At 31.4% G+C, this 12,071-nt stretch overlaps 2 long non-coding RNA genes across 2 annotated transcripts in view; one reads left to right on the forward strand and one right to left on the reverse strand.

Annotated features, from left to right (window-relative positions):
• Positions 1–9,980, reverse strand: part of LOC143073488 (uncharacterized) — a 30,947-nt gene extending 20,967 nt beyond the window's left edge. Inside the window, exons 1-3 of the long non-coding RNA XR_012977514.1 lie at positions 9,857–9,980; positions 5,229–5,317; positions 2,024–2,166 (exon numbers count right to left, since the gene is read on the reverse strand). This is a non-coding gene — a long non-coding RNA (uncharacterized LOC143073488). The remainder of the gene's footprint in view (positions 1–2,023; positions 2,167–5,228; positions 5,318–9,856) is intronic.
• LOC143073487 (uncharacterized) lies at positions 10–1,059 on the forward strand. The gene is made up of 2 exons (XR_012977513.1): positions 10–150; positions 972–1,059. It is a non-coding gene; the product is annotated as an uncharacterized LOC143073487 (long non-coding RNA).
• Positions 9,981–12,071: the final 2,091 nt, after the last annotated feature.

Raw genomic sequence — 12,071 nt, forward strand, 5'->3', positions numbered from 1 at the left:
GAGGAGGTGGATATGGTGGTTACGGTGGTGGAAATGGAGGATATGTAAGCTATGGTGGAGGAAACGGAGGAGGATACGGAGGATATGGATACGGTGGATATGGTGGTGGAAACGGAGGAGGATACGGATATGGAGGTTACGGCAAAAAATGTAAGATTTTTATTTGATTCGTCCGAGAAAGTCGACAAGGCAAACCAATATAATTTACGTGTCTGTTACCGATAGTATATGATCTGTTTGTGTGATAATATAACATAAAAACAGAAATATCACACAATAAGCAAATTGCCTTAGAAAATTCAAAAACAGAAAGTTCATGAAATATTCCGAACAAAAATATCTTGTTGAATATGGCATTAATTTGTAATTGATCTGTAATAGATGGGTAAAATTTTAGAATAGTTTTTAAAACAAGACTCCTATATTGTTAACAAATAACATTTTATAAAAAAAACCTGCTGTTTGGGATCAGCTGTCGACATTTTAAGTTCTAATAGAAGTACACCTTTTATAAGTATCCTGTATTTCAATTGGTTCATAACAAGTATATGCCTCATGCCTTTAACTTGAAATATTTCTTTCGTTCATATTCCACCTCAACCTTTATATATATAAAAAAAAGTTTATTTTTATATTGTCTGAAGTGGTATTTCCCAAACCCTTTTCATTTTTACCCTACAAGAAGACGCTTTATCCTTTGTCACATAATAAAATTACATAACAAATAACGAACTTTACAGTCTCTTTTAATATTCGATTTAATTCAGCTCATGATCGGGGAAAACTTAATTATTGAGATTAAATTCGTTCCTATTGGCTCATGGAATAATTTACTTCCCTCGACTTGTATTGATCAACAACACATAACCTTAAACATATACATTGATTGTTTTAAAAGAATTTTTGCTTGTTTTTTTGTATATTGCCTCAAAATAATAGTAATAATATTTTTTTTTCTTATTCTTTTTCAGCCTACTAAAGTATGGACCGTTATAAAAGACAATTATATCATTTGTACATACTAAGTAGTTTCAAACTAAATATTTTTTTGCATTGAAATCATGTGTTTTACTTACAAGAAATCTAAATTAATAAAAGAGGTTATCAAAAACAATATTAGAAAAAAATATAAGTTGTGAAATGAAACAAATGTGACGACAAATAACAACGAGTATACATTAATCTAAGAATGGAAACACAAGAAGTCGAACATTCTATATTTGCAAATTCATACATAAGAAAATGGTATTCTTCAAAAAACGAGACTACAAAAACCATCTAACCCTATGAACGTATGTGTTTTTAAATAATTCTGAGAGACTAGTCATAGAATCATATATTTATTAGTAGATGTTATGGCCTCTGAATTATCATGTTGTTCTGTTCCGCCGTTGTCCAATATATTCGGGAACGTTTGTCGCCAGCAAATATTATATATGTGCATACTTAAGGCCAAGAGGCAGTAATTTAGTCATTGTCATTTATTGCTTTAAATAATATATTTCCCCTTTATTGCATTACTCATAAATCTTGCCGAAAGTTTTCTTATTTCAATTGTTTCACATTTGTTATTCTAGATCTTGCCTTTTATAGCTTACTGTACAGTAAGGGTTTTGCTCATTGCTGAAGGTAATACGGAAATCTTAATCAAATTAGTTAATACATTTTGTGGTTTCTGCTGGATAATTCTCATTGACAATGATACTGATCTTATTTTTTATACGTACAAAAATTGTGTCTCCCATTCATTGAAATGAGTGTGCCAAGTCAGGAATGTGACAGTTGATTTCTATTTATTTGATCTGTTTGAGCATTTGATTTTGTCATTTGATAAAGATGTTTCCGTTTGAAATTTTCCTTGGAGTTTTTGTTATTTTACTTTTTAATATGTGGCGCTTTCATATCTTGTCGAAACAAGACATATGCATGATGAACTTCTAGCTATGTTTACCATAAAAAATCTTAAAATAAATGAGGCTCTTAAAGGGAACATGTGAAACAAGTCAAGCGAAAAAGTACATACTTGGTTTACTTTTATAAATTGTTATTTGGATGGAGAGTTGTATCATTGTCAATAACACCGTATCTTCCTATATCTATTGATAATGTTGCAAAACAATACATTGGTTAAAAATGTCTTGAATGGCCATCTGATCTTTAAATCATCTGAAACAAAACAAAATATTCAGTCATGTTCAATCTTTTGAATACAAAAATGAAGATATGATATGATTGCTAATGAGAAAACTCTCCACAAGAGACCAAATAACACAGAAATTAACATCTATGGGTCATCATACGGCCTATAGCAATGAGCAAAGCACACTTTAGTCTATTTGCACACTTATTCATTGCGGTAAATTCTGTACCGCTTAAACAATTTGCAAATAGTCAATTCAGTACTGTTCAGTAGCTTTTCAGAAATTCAGTTTGGTGTTGATGTGTTGATGTGTATAGGTAAACAAAAATCACTGAACAGCCTAAATATAGACTAAACAGATGAAAAGGTTTTTTTTTATACCTATGAACAGATTCTCATTGACTGCAAGCGATGTGTCTGAAAAAGGCAGAATGTATCGCAGTGGATAAGTCTTAACTTGAGAGATGGAAAATTACTAAATAATACATGTATATAGTTCAATCTTCTACGAGACTACAAAAAACAATCACAACCGTTAGTTAAATATCTACTTTGTAAAAAGCAACCCTTTATCAGAAAAATCATGATAAGAAAGGAGAGCCTAGAAATATCGTATCAACTGTATATCTAACGAGTAGTCTTGAGCGCTGTTCACAGTGCAGGCGGTTTTGTTCGATATCCAATTGCAAGAGCTCGAATCCTAGCGAAGGTTGAACATAAGAATGTTTTGCAAATTCGAAGATTTAACATTGTGGTGCTGATATTTAATATACTACATATGCAGACACTGCTGTTAAATTTGCTTCATATTAATGGAAAATTTACATTTGAAGTGCTAAAAGCAATGTCGTAAAAGTGAAGCTAAGGATACAAAAGTTGATAAACTTAAAACAAACAATATATGCAGTACCGAAGCAAAATCAAAAATTTTTGAAAAAATCAAAAAAATCAAAAGACAAACAGTTTGCAAAACACAACATAAAAACTAAATCTAAGAAATACAAGGGCTGACTTTAGGATTGTGTAAAGAGTAAACAGATCTTGCTGGACAGTGTTTACGCGTCGAACGTTTTGTGTGAATATTAATCCGGTTATACGTCTAAAACTAACACCACCAACGCACGACGGCATTAACAAAATTACTCCAGAGTGCTTTCAACTCTTTTGGATGAAAAAAGTAAAATAACAACAATACCGAACTCCAAGGAAAGTTTAAATTGAAAAGTTTCGTACCAAAAGGCAAAATCAACAGCTAAACACACATAAGAAAAATGAAAAACAACTGTCATATTCCTAAATAGTCCAGGCATTTCCATGTGTAAAAATTGGTTGATTAAACCAGGTTGTATAGCTAGCTAAACATCGCACTTGTTTGCTAGTCGATAACAACTGTATTTTTTTGCTAGGCTCTTTATAATCAACAACCCTCTATCAATCAAACCCTATAAAAAAATGCCAGAAAACTGGGAGATAAATTCTCAATAAGCTGGAATATTGCTATAGTCAAATAAAAAGTTCTTCATTGAGAAACTGAAATTGCCTCTTTCGTCTATCAACAAACTCATCATAGATTACAGGATTGAAATTTTGTATTCGAGCGTTTCGTCTACAAAAGACTCATCAATGAATCTAGAATAAAGAAAAGTTGAAAAAGCCAAGTAAAGTACAAAGTTGAAGAGTATTGAAGGCCAAAAGTTCCTACAATTTTTGCAGAAACAGCAAAGATCATCTATTCCTGAGGTAGAAAGTCTTAGAATTTACAGCATTTAAGGTTTTGTAAACAGTTAATTTATGATGATGACCATACCAATAATTCATGTCAACACAAAAGTGCTTACTACTGGGCTGGTGCTACCCTAGGGGATAAAAACTCCACCAGCAGGGGCATCGACCAATGGTTGTTAATAAACTAATCATATATACAAGGATTGAAGTTTTGTATTTGAGTCAGACGCGTGTTTCGTTTATCTACAAAGACTCATCAGTGACGCTACAGTAAAAAAAGTTGAATAGGCCAAATAAAGTACGAAGTTGAAGAGCAATGAGGGCCAAAAATTCAAAAACAAAAATTGAATAATGTAAGTGAATCAAGTGGTATCATATTAACAACTTAGATCTTGTAACATGAGTTATGCTTCATAATCAAATTATGTTTTTGATTGATATATTAATTGAAATGTTTAGAAATTTCTACATTATGATAATGGCGTCTCACCAAATGTATTTGAGAGCCTTTTAAAACATTTTTGAGTTACGGATATGAATCCGTCAAATGCAATATATATTAGGTAAGAAAACCACATTTATTAACTAAAATATCATAAGCATATGTCCGTTCAAGGTCTCAAATGGAATTTAAACATCTCTACTGTGTATAGGCTACCTCATGTACACAATAAAAACTTATCGAATAAGAATTCGAGTATGTTTTATGTGTATCTGTTGCAGTCCACAGAAACGTTTAAGGGAGAAGAATAGCAAACCAAACTTCAATGTAACGTCGCGATCTTTCTAAGTAGTTCAGGCAAACTGTTCAAAAGGTTAAGATCATTTAACAAGATATGAAGTATTTAAACTTATTAAATTTGTAACTTTGCATTATTTAGGTAGCTAGCAAATGCTATGAAACTGGCAATGCTTACCTTAATATATAATACATTTCTATAACTGGTAATGTGTGCTATGAATTAGTATATCCAAATAAAGTAAGTTTTGTTTTGTTAAAATATGTGGTGATAATAGAGGGACGAAAGATACCAAAGGGACAGTCGATAACCTATGTCTTATTAAATAATAGTTTTGAAACCCATTGCTTTATTGATATTTTAGTACATTGACTCTCAGTAAGCTAATAAGTGCACATTTGTTTTATATCAAATGATTAGGTTCTCATCTTGGTCTAAATATTTAGTAAGGTATACATACAATAGAAATTCAAAACTAAACATAACATTTCAGATTCAAGCAACACGGATACCGTTCAAATACTATATTCGAACGAATCTGAAATATTAATTGACAATCATGAGATTTAACATGTGCATTGAAAGGAAAATGTTATAAAATGAAAATGTATGAAATGACTCACTCTTTTACTAAAGACTCCTCAGTGCATACTACTTCACCAGCCATATCTCAGATGGAGGTCGTACAAATGTATGTCAAGTGTTCATTCACCTGAAAATCGTATACAAATGTTTCATTATTGTTGTTATTTTGACGAAATTTAAATACAAAATCTTGTTATTGCATTATATATACTGAGCAGCATTCAGGTTAAGAGTTCAATCATTGGTAACATTCTGGCGTATCACACACTAACCATTTTATAGTTCAAATTCGTTGGCCGAAAGATACATTTGAAACAACAATAGTGTTGCGCATGTGAATTGACATATGTGACTGACAATGAAATAGTTTGTTCTTATGTTACACTGTTACGCTACTATCCCATTTTAAAGGTGAGTGCTCACCAACATGTTTAACCCGCCACAATCCTTTTGTTACTATCACAAGCGATTGTCAGTTGTTTTTGTTGGTTCATATATCATATTCGTTTTTCTTTAATTTTTAGTCATACTCAGTTTAATCCTCCATTTTCTACATTATAAAATGTCTGTACCAAATCAGAAATATGACAGTTGTTATACATTCGTTTGATGTGTTTTAGCTTTTGATTTTGTCGTATGATTATGGACTTTCCTTTTTGAATTTTACTTTTTAGGTCGTCAATGTTTTCAATTGCATGTTAAATATTGTTTTCACTTCGAAACCTTTTGAAAAAGACTATACTCTATATTTTTTTTCTCATCTTTGAAGATCGTACAGTTACCTATAATTGCTTACATGCAGTTTATGTGAACTTGTCGGCAATCATACCAAATTTCCCTATTTATTTTAAGTTTCAACGAAAATGAAATGAATTGAATGGAATGACTGTTTACGTTAAGTTGTGTTATGCCTGATTTTCGAATACAAGGTCGAAAGTCATACTTGCTAGGTTTATTTTAAGTGGCCATGTTCCTTATGCAACACATATGTACTGGACTAAGAAAAATATAAGCTTCAATACATACGCCACTTTCATTTACTTTCACACTGACGGGATACAATCGCACAAAATATTGAAGTCAAGAAGACAGGACAATTAAATATATGTTGTCATTGGATTAGAGATATTCAATGCCGATATTCAATGGCGTAACATCATTATCGAAGAATGATCTCTATAACTTAAAACAAATGGAATGAAAAAAATACCAAACTCCAATGAAAAAGTTCAAATCGAAAAGTATATTAATGGTAAAAACTCGAATGGTAAATTAAAATCAAAAGCTCAAACACATCAAACGAATGGAACACAGGTGTCACATTCCTGACTTAGAACATGAATTTCCTTATGGAGAAAATGGTTAATTACACTTGATTTTATTACTATCTTCACCTCTCACTTTTATGGCAGTCGCATTTAATTATATTATATTGACAACAATATGTGGGTAAAAAAAGCTAACATAATATCATAAATAGGGGTACAGCAGTCAAATGATTATCAAAAGTACCAGGATAATAAGCCAGACGCGCGTTTCGTCTACATAAGACTAATCAGTGACGCTCACATCAAAATAGTTAAAAAGCCAAACTAGTATAAAGTTGAAGAGCATTGAGGATTCAAAAATCCAAAAAGCCAAACTCATAAATCGAAAAAAAATACGACAACGCCATGGCTAAAAAAAAGACAAACAGACAAACAATTATACAAAAGACACAACATAGAAAACTAAAGAGTAAGCAACATGAATCCCACTAAAAACCGTGGGTGATCTCAGTTGCTTCGGAAGGACGAGCAGATCCTGCTCCACATGTGGCATCCGTCATATTCAGATAAAGTACAAAGACATAATGAAGACGAATAAAAGCACATCGATATGCATGAATGGTGTGCATACATATAAGGGCACAAAATCAATCTAAGAAATCTTAAAAAGGTTCTTCTAATAGAAAAATCAAACACAACGTTATTGCACCAGCGAGAACAATTATGTCTGTTTTAAAGTGCAACATTGACTAATTCAAAATTATATGACATTTTTAAACTGAAAAAAATCAGCCTTTTTCTACAGCTTACATGAAAACCCTTTTCCATACATGTTAGGATCTGCTATAAATAAATACCTTCAAAGAAATTATATTTATTATCTTGATTTGTTAAAACAGGCGGCGATAAGCTATTCCGTATGAAACTTTTTTCAGATCCATACATTTGATTGGTAATTTAGAACGTTAAATTCTCGTCAATTTAACTCGGGTCATACTTGATTTTGTATCCAAAAAAGTTCCTTTCCAAACTCACTGTATTATATTATATTAATGCATCCTAAAATAATGGTACATTATATATAATCATGTTTGAATACTTACCATCAAATTTGATTTAAAAGCGAATGCTTTTCCTACACTATATTCGAACTCATAAAAAAAGTATTAATCAACAATTTCTAAATTAAGGATACTACTGATACTAGAAGGACTGCTTCATACCTTGATCTTTTCCTCAATATTGACGTAGATGGACGACTTCACACGAAAATCTATGATAAACGGGACGATTTCAACTTCCCAATTATCAATTTTCCATTTCTTAGCAGTTTTCACTTGTGCTAAAATTTAGAACCAAACAAAAATTAAATCAAGTTTTTCAAATTTTCAATTTCCATCCATCAAACGGTGTTAAATACAATTTAATTTTAATACAATCAATTTCCAAAATCGATTAAAAAAATTATAAATTATAAAGTTTAAATATTTTATATTCACAGTTCAAATGTTCATGCACTTGTATTGTTTATTTTTCAATGACAATAAATTACAAATGTATATCATTTCAGAATTACATTGACATTCCCTTTAAATGAAAAAAAACCATATTATGAAGACAAAGAAACTACAGATTCCTCCATAGAAAAAAAAACAAGAAACACACCAATAAGAACAACCTCAGTAACTCCGAAACCCACAATGTTAAATGTTAGTGAATTCGTATTACTATAAGACGTGTTTCTGTACTTGTTTATCCCAAATTCATGTATTTAGTTTACATGTTTAATGTTATTTTTGTAATTCTCATTTTGTCAAATGTGTTGATGTCTTTTTATTATATTTAGGTGTTACGGATGGAAAAATTAATCACCGCCTTTATTTATTATATTTAATTTTGTACGATTAATTACGTTTGAAGTTGGATTCATAACAAACTGGACATATATATATTACAGTTAATTGCTATTAATAAGTATTGCAATATGCATTTTGTTTTAATAAATTATCAGTATTTAGTTCTAATATAATCTTAAAGCAATCCTAATTCTATCTCACTTTTGAATTATAGTTTTTCATGTGTGACGTCATGCTGTTTCTAAATTTCATAAATTCAAATGTGGCATAACGTTTGCCTTTTCGCCATCGTATGTGACGTCATATTTTTTTTTTTAATTGCGTTGACGCCTGGACTGATTCGGGTGTGTCTATGCTGTATTGAACTTGGCATCATGTATTCGGGTTTAGTTTTCTGTAATAAGTTAATACTTCAGTTTCATTATGAATATATCTTTCACATTCATGTGTTAAAATTTACTGTTTGCAATAGCATGAATCGTTCTATATAAAAGTGTTCTTATCCCGGGCATAAAAACAATGCCGTATTTGGCAAAACCTTTTCAACTTTTGATCTTCAGTGCTGTACAACTTTGTACTTTTTTCACTTTCGATCTTTTATATCTGGGCGTTATGTATTCGGGTTTAGTTTTCTGTAATTAGTTAATACTTCAGTTTCATTATGTATATCTCTTTCATATTCATTTGTTAAAATTTACTGTTTGCAATAGCATGAATTGTTCTATATAATAAGAATGTTCTTATCCCGGGCATACAAACAATGCCGTATTTGGCAAAACCTTTTCAACTTTTGATCTTCAGTGCTGTACAACTTTGTACTTTTTTCACTTTCGATCTTTTATATCTGGGCGTCACTAGTGAGTCTTGTGTGGACAAGACGCGTTTTTGGCGTATTGAATTTTAAACCTGATGCTTTTTGTTATCTATTAATCATGCTTTTCTTTGTCTAATATGGTCTCCTTTTTATTTGTATTGTAGTCCTGTAATATTATGTTGTCATTTCAATGTTATATTTAACTTTGCCATTAAAGTGCGAGGTTTGGCATGCTATAAAACCAGGGTCAACCCACCACTTTTATTCCCCTTTAAAAGTGTCCTGTACCAAGTCAGGAAGATGGCCATTGTTATAATATTGTTCGTTTCTGTGTGTGTTGCATTTTAACGTTGAGTCGTTTGTGTTTTCTCTTATTTTTGAGATAAGACGTGGCACGGTACTTGTCTATCCCAAATTCATGTATTTGGTTTTGATGTTATATTTGTTATTCTCGTGGTGTTTTGTCTGTTGCTTGGTCCGTTTCTGTGTGTGTTGCGTTTCGGTGTTGTGTCGTTGTTCTCCTCTTATATTTAATGCGTTTCCCTCGGTTTTAGTTTGTTACCCCGATTTTGTTTTTTGTCCATGGATTTATGAGTTTTGAACAGCGGTATACTACTGTTGCCTTTATTGAGATAACAATAATGACAAGCAAATGAAAAATGTATATAGATAGTAAGAAAAAAACTATTGAGATGAAAAGAAAGTGAAAAACATATTTAAAGACTCACCCCGTTATTAAACACTCTACACTTTACACTTCTTCTACTGCATTGTGTACGAATGGGGAAGTGCAAATGTATGTCTGAAGGTCATTCACGTGACAAAACATTCATCAATATTTCTATTATGTAGTGCTTTTCACGTGGTTACTATTCAAAATCATTGAACATTAGCATGTTTAACGTCGTCATGTTTTCATTGACTAATTTGTTAACGTCGTGTTATGATATAAAGCTACAAAATGAAAGCGCTGTAGTTTTATTGTTTTATGTGCATTTGAGAAGATAATTGAATGAGGATCGACACCCTTTTAATTTGAAAAATGTAGTGTTAATTATAAAATCAACACTTAACTATACCTAATACCTATTGTTATTCTTTTACTTTTCTACATTGGCTAGAGGTATAGGGGGAGGGTTGAGATCTCATAAACATGTTTAACCCCGCCGCAATTTTGCGCCTGTCCCAAGTCAGGAGCCTCTGGCCTTTGTTAGTCTTGTATGATTTTAAATTTTAGTTTCTTGTGTATAATTCGGAGTTTAGTATGACGTCCATTATCACTGTACTATTATGCATATTTTAGGGGCCAGCTGAAGGACACCTACGGGTGCGGGAATTCTCGCTACATTGAAGACCCATTGGTTGCCTTCGGCTGTTGTTTGCTCTATGGTCGGGTGGTTGTCGCTTTGACATATTCACCATTTCCTTTCTCAATTTTACTAAATATTCTGAAGATCACTACACATCTTACTCCGGTTAAATAAACCTTTCATACTTCACATGTTGGTTATAGTATTAAAGTTTGAGAAGAATTTCCTCAAGGATAAATAAAAGAAAGGCGACAGGGAAATTTAAACTCATAAGTCAAAAGTAAACAAACGTTGACATCAATAAAAAAAAAAACAAAATACAATTGGTCTTTGATGAAAAGTTGTCTTCTTGGCAAGCATCGGAAATCTTGTTTACTAGTCTATACTTAATATACAAGAGTTTGTATGTAATACTGTGTTTGCTTCTATTGGAAAAAAAAAATCACACGACTTTATGCTATGTACGGTATTGTCATATGAGTTTATTTTTTTATTGTCATTTTTAAACTCGTATTGGTCTGTTATCACTTTGGTTAAACAGTTATTGCTAATTTTGTTATCGTTGGGCTTCATATCAGTTACCCCTTTTCCTATTTCAAAAGCTACACGTAAACGCGACAAAATTTGGAGACTATGTGCTGAAATGTAGACTCTACTTCTCTGTGTATTCGTCCAAGCTGTACATGTTGATTTTACCCTGAAATCTTTTGTTCTTGCAAATTTCTCATTCGTCAAAATATTCTCCAAAGTATACTTCGTTACATTTGACTATTCATAGTATTGCACAGATTTGACTCAATATCTCAAGATCGAATACAGTATATTCTAATGAAGAAAAAAAGACAGATTAGCGATTCAAAGATGTGTATGTTGTAACTTTAAATATCATAACTATATATTACTATTTTCAAACAAAACTTATTCCGATAAAACAAGGGCAAAAGATACCAGAGAAACAGTCAAATTCAAAGATCGAAAATTAACTGACCACGCCATGTAGAAACGTGATTGACTTCGTGTGGAAGATTCATAATTTGGAATCCAGGTTAACACAATAACCTTTATGCAAATATTGCTTTGCTGTCATCTTCAACTTATACTTTATATCTAACATACTTAATTGTCTCTTCAATTATATGCAACATGTCACACTTTTGTGTTTAGATGATTAAACTTCCAGTAAAAATGTAGGTTAAAAGTCACAAAGGAATATATAAAGTTACAATTCAAAAGTAGTTATGTTTATGTATTAGAATTGTAAAGTACATACATATTAATGTTCGATTATTCAAATGTTTTGAGGCTTTAAATTATGAAAATCTTTGTAAAATTACATGCATATCATTCGCCTATTAATTGTCTCTGTATTTTATTATCTTATCTTGATTGTACTTTTTTATCTTATGATTGTCATTTAAGTACTTATATTATTTTCTCTTTCTTAAAATGTATAAATATCTGTTTTAAGGTAAAATTGAGAATGGAAACGAGGAATGTGTCAAAACGACAACAACCCGACCAAAGAAAGAAAAAAAAAAAAAAAAAACACCAGCCGAATTCCATCAATCGTAATACAGCGAGAAAAAAAAAACACACACCCGTATGTGGGATTCATCTGGCTCCTAAACAAAAA

Source organism: Mytilus galloprovincialis, chromosome 4, assembly GCF_965363235.1.
Source record: "Mytilus galloprovincialis chromosome 4, xbMytGall1.hap1.1, whole genome shotgun sequence".
Taxonomy (NCBI): domain Eukaryota; kingdom Metazoa; phylum Mollusca; class Bivalvia; order Mytilida; family Mytilidae; genus Mytilus; species Mytilus galloprovincialis.